Raw genomic sequence first — 6,048 nt, forward strand, 5'->3', positions numbered from 1 at the left:
CTTGGGAACCAAACAAGAAAGTGATACTGGGCTATTTCTATGTGTAAAACTAAGTCTTTTGTGTCTGACCCTGGACCTCAGCCTTCTGCCAGTATCCACAAAGCTATGCCAAACTAACTTGTTAGCTTGCAGACCCTTCACAGTTCTTGACACTGTTTTGGTGGTGAGAATGCGATGAAGAAGAGATGTGGTGTCTGCTAGAAGAGGAAAGACCATGGCCCCACAGGCCAGATTCAGAGATGAGACACACCCTGGTATCCAGTAGTAAATGCTCTTGCTCAAGTGTTGGGGGAGTTAGGGGAACCAGGGTCCCCAGCTATCCTTCTTGTTAACTAATCCTTTGAAGCTGAGAAGTGAGAGACATGATTGTGCCAATCTGCTTACCTGGTGCCTTGGTGGTTGGTCATGTTCCTCTGGTGAGTTGGAAGAAGGAATCTTGTGATAAAGGGACAGCTCTAAAGACATTGTGTCTAAGACATGCTAAGTCAAAGAACCTCCAAATGGAAATCAATGGTGACAACATTGTTGAATTGTTGAATAACATGAGGGCATATTCACATTTGGGTGGTCTGGAACATTCCATGTTTATTCAGGTGAACTGAATGCAAAGCCTTGCTTATAGGCTCAGAGCTGCTCTCTCCCTCTGTGCCCCTTCTCTCCGATCCTGGCTTCAGGTTCATTAAAGGTGAGACCCAGTGTACCCTGCCTGAGTATGCTGGGGAGTTTCACAGAGAGGAGAGAGTCAAACTTGATGGCTCTGTAGGATATACTTACCCAAGTCATCCTACCCATTCCTGTGGGAGAAGGGGCACCAGTATTTAACTAGTGGAGTTTGGACATTTTTTGTAATGCAGAAGGAAAATCTCTGTGACCTTATTAGGCCCGATTCAGTATACTCTTGTGGCTTCCTATGGTGAGTATGCAATTGATGTCGATGTCTGTGCTATGAATGCTTGTAAGTGCCAGAGATGATACCCATATTTGGCAAGAGAGGTATGTAGAGAAATACTAGTACCTTTGGATTTCCACAACTCTGATGACCCCTTTGAGCTACAGGTCTCTATGTATGATTTAGCCATTTAGAATCTGGCATAAAGAGACATCTTCCATCTAAGGTGCTCCTTCCATATTTGGACTCCTGGGTCCTCTTGCCCCCTGATAATGGCTGTCTGTTTGAAAAACAGCCAGGAACTTACTGTTCTCAGAACTGACTCACAAGTAAAGCACAGGGTAGCCCCTGCTCCTGCATCTTCCATGCAAAACATTGGTCAGCACCTCTGGATTTCATTCATTCCCATAGCCATTTGCAGTCTCTAGGGGCTGAACAAATGCCACCTTCCTGGTGGCATGGACTGACAAAGCAGTTTGGACTGTTGGCCCGCAGGCAATCCTAGATTCAGTTATTTAAACTGAATGGTGAGCCCTAGCTGAGGTATACTAGCTTGCCAGAAGGCCCCATTGGAGGAACTGTCAACCTATGCCCTTTGAATGATGGAGGTCTCACTCGAGGCCAACAGTTGTAACAACATTTTCTTTCCAGGGATACCTTACATGATTTCTGGACTTTATTTCTTTTCTGGAAGCAAGAAGTTAACTTGTGTCCTGAAAAACACCCTTCAGGGCAATCATAAGACACCTGCCTGCAAGTGTTTAGAAACACTAACAGATCATGTGACCCTCAGATGACTGCAGAGATCTTTCTAACAGGGTTCTCCAGAAAGGTAACTGATTTTTATTCATGCATATGTTATGGGCAGTGATCTCTGTACCAGGAGTCATCTGATTAGAAAAGGTGCTACAAAATTTCATGATTTTAGTTGAAGCGATCCATGACAGTGCCTTGGCTCTGGAGGGATTTCAGGCTGGTCTCAGCTCATTAAGCAAGGTTGTTATGGATGAGAGAATTGCCCTAGACTTCCTTCTTAAAGGCCAAGGTGGATTTTGTATGATCTTAAGTACATTTGGCTATGCCTGGATTAATAATGCCTTGGGCCGAGTGGAAAAGTCTTTATAGAAACATGGCTTTCTAAATTAGACCTTGATAGTTTTGGGGATTTGTTAAGCTGGTAGGTTCTCAGACCCTGGGGGCCATGGTTGAGATTGATATAGGATGGCTGCTTCCTGTCAGAATCCTATTTAACAGTTCAGTTCAGTTCAGTTCAGTCACTCAGTCATGTCCAACTCTTTGAGGCCCCATGGACTGCAGCACGCCAGGCCTCCCTGTCCATCACCAACTCCCAGAGCTTACTCAAACTCATGTCCATCGAGTTGGTGATGCCATCCAGCCATCTCATCCTCTGTCATCCCCTTCTCTCCCACCTTCAATCTTTCCCAGCATCAGGGTCTTTTCAAATGAGTCAGTTCTTCGCATCAGGTGCCCACAGTATTGGAGTTTCAGCTTCAGCATCAGTCCTTCCAATGAACACCCAGGACTGATTTCCTTTAGGATAGACTGGTTGGATCTCCTTACAGTCCAAGTGACTCTCAGGAGTCTTCTCCAGCACCACAGTTCAAAAACATCAATTCTTTGGTGCTCAGCTTTCTTTATAGTCCAACTCTCACATCCATACATGACTACTGGAAAAACCATATCTTTGACTAGACGGACCTTTGTTGGCAAAGTAATGTCTCTGCTTTTTAATATGCTCTCTAGGTTGGTCATAGCTTTTCTTCCAAGGAGCAAGTGTCTTTTAATTTCATGGCTGCAGTCACCATCTGCAGTGATTTTGGAGCCCAAGAAAACAGTCTCTGTTTCCATTGTTTCCCCATCTATTTCCCATGAAGTGATGGGACTGGATGCTATGATCTTAGTTTTCTAAATATTGAGTTTTAAGCCAACTTTTTCACTCTCCTCTTTCACTTTCATCAAGTAGCTCTTTGGTTCTTCTTTGTTTTCTGCCATAAGGGTGGTGTCATCTGCATGTCTGAGGTTATTGATATTTCCCCCGGCAATCTTGATTCCAGCTTGTGCTTCATCCAGCCCAGAATTTCGCATGATGTACTCTACATATAAGTTAAATAAGCAGGGTGACAGTATACAGCCTTGATGTACTCCTTTCCCAATTTGGAACCAGTCTGTTGTTCCATGTCTGGTTCAAACTGTTGCTTCTTGACCTGCATACGTATTTCTCAGGAGGCAGGTCAGGTGGTCTGGTATTTCCCATCTCTTTAAGAATTTTCCATAGTTTGTTGTGATCCATACAGTCAAAGGCTTTGGCATAGTCAATAAAGCAGAAGTAGAAATTAAATGCTGTGCTAGAGAAGTTGATTTGGTTCTCGCCTCTGCTGATTAGATTAGAGTGACTATTGGAGCAGCATAATTATGTATAGAAACTAATGTATGTGTGGAATGGATATTGTTGGGATATAGTCCTCTGTGGGCCTCTCACGTTTCTGCACGTCTTGAGAACAGTAGTTCTGACTGGTTTTGTTCTAGACCATCTTTTCAAGGGTATTTGTTAAAGAAAAGGCCTTGGAAGACCTAGTGTCTCCTTTTAGGGTAAATGGTAGGCTTGCTTGGAGCCTTGGATGGTAACAGTGTTTACCACTGGAGCAGAGAGTGGAGACATGCTTGCTGTCCAGTATAAAAAGATACGGATTCTCGAAGCTCGGGGGTTCTTGTCGATAATGAAACCTGTTGTCTGTATACATGATGTATATATGATGTCACCTAGGCTCTCTTTGTGTCTCTCTTAGAATTAGAGCTTGTTTTCTTTCAGTAAGAAAATGCTATCCTTCAGTTACTGCTATTGCTAAGGGCAATAAAGACCAAGCAGAATGAAATCTCAGTTTCTTTAAACTTCTTAACTGCGTTGACCTTGAGTGATAAAATAGCGCCACGGTTTAATTAAAGCATAGTATTTTTTCTTGGTATTTGCTTTCTTGATTTGTCAGCTTTCAGTCTTTAGAATATATACAGAGTCTCAATCTTGTTTTTATTTTATTTTATTTTACTTTTATTTTGTTGTTACATGGAAACTCTAGTTTCTGTGATTCTCAACTATTCATTTGCCAAGGTTTTTTAAAAGCATATGTCAAAAGTACTTATACAAACATTTTTACAGTGCAAAGTTGAACTCTTTACTAAGCCTGGTTGGTTAAGCTATTGATGAGAATTGTCTGCTTCACACCCTCCTCAATGAAAGAAGGCTAGTTTAATAGTCTAGGTGAGAAAAAGAGGGTAACTTGGACCAAGGTGGTGGCACTGAGGTAGAAACAGGATATGGTGACTAATTAGGTACAGAGGGTGAGGGGAGGAGAGAGTCCAGGTTTCTGTCTTGAATAACTTAGTAAGTGGTAACATTCACTAACATTTGGGGGAAATGATCAGATATAAGGGTGATCATGCAGGAGTTAGTGAGTTGTAGATGATAAAGGACTTTGCAAACCATTTTCAGGAGTATGGACTTAATCCCTAGAGCAGTGAGAGTCATTGGAGAGTTTTAAATGAAGGAGATATCAGATTTGCTTTTTTTTTTTGGGCCATGCAGCATGGCTTGTGGGATCTTGGTTCCCTAACCAGGGATTGAACCTGGAACCTCCCCAGTGAAAGCGTAGAGTCAAACCACTGGACCATCAGGAAATTCTCCAGATTTGCATTTTATTTTATTATTATTATTATTTTTTTAATTTGATTTTTTTTTTTTTTCAGTTTACAATATTGTATTGGTTTTGCCATACATCAACATGAATCCACCATGGGTGTACACGTGTTCCCAATCCTGAACTCCCCTCCCACCGCCCTCCCCATACCATCCCTCTGGGTCATCCCAGTGCACCAGCCCCGGATTTGCATTTTAGAAAGGTCAGTCTGGTTACAACATTAACCATGGATTGGAGGGTGTATTGCTGATCTTGCTCATAGCGCCAGTTGTCTCGCTGTTCACATTGTCTGCCCTATTCGCTGAACCCAGGGTAGGCAAGGTGCGAGCTAAGAGGCTGGAAGAAGACTCAAAGAGCCGTAGGAACTGCAGACATGTTTATTCTCTCCTGGCTGGCACGGCAGCCATAACACAGCCTTTCTCCTGGCTGATGCAGCAGCTGGAGCAGCAGCCACAACATAACCATAGTATAGCCATAACAGAACCATAACATAACCTCATATAGCATAATCATGATGTTGCGCCAGTCTAGCCCAAATGCAGCAGCAGCAGCCAGGGCTTTCAGGGTGAAGCTCATTCAGGCATACCACACACAACCCATGACTAAGCAAGTATCTCATGATGCACATGTGCAGTACTATAAATGATCTCAGCAGCTACATAGTCACTACTTACAAAACGGGGTGAGACAGCCTGAACATGCCATCTTGGCTAATTTGCTCTCTCTCCACAGAGGATATAAAAACTCTGGTAGAAAAACTATTTTAGGTGTCTGTTAGAATAATTCAGGCAACGCATGATGGCCAAACTAAGTTTGTTGCGATGGACATGAGAAGCCGATAAAATTGAGAGATGTCAAGGTTAGAGGAGATTTAGAAGTCATGGTTGCTGACCAGATTTTTGGCTGACTCAGTTGAGTGGTTAGTGAATTTTTAATGAATTTTGATTCATTAAAAGTTAATACATAGAGATAAATGGATTTAGCATAAGAGAAAATGATTTCAGTTTTTGATGTGTTGAGTTTGATGTTAGTGAAATATTTGAGTGGAGATGTTTAGTAGTCTGATGAATATGGAGATATAATCAGGAAATGGATATGGGCTGAAGATTGAAGTTGAAGGAAAGGATGAAAGTTCCTAGGAAGAGCATAGAAGGCAGAAGTTGTTAATCTGGTGTGTGAGCTTCTAAAGCTTCTGAAATTATATGCAAAATTATATGTACATTTTCTGGGGGAGCTCTCACATGACTTTAATCAGATTTTCAAAGTCATCATTTGCTTGAGAGAGTTAAGAACCACCATTAAAATCTATATGTGAAGTGTTTTTTTTTTTTTTTCATTAAACATGAATTAGTAATTTAAAAAACCCTATGATAGTATAAGATGGATTGGACCATTGCAAAATGGGGAAAAACTGGCAATAGCCATGAAAATATGTTAACTTTCCTA

Source organism: Bubalus bubalis, chromosome 20, assembly GCF_019923935.1.
Source record: "Bubalus bubalis isolate 160015118507 breed Murrah chromosome 20, NDDB_SH_1, whole genome shotgun sequence".
Lineage (NCBI taxonomy): Eukaryota > Metazoa > Chordata > Mammalia > Artiodactyla > Bovidae > Bubalus > Bubalus bubalis.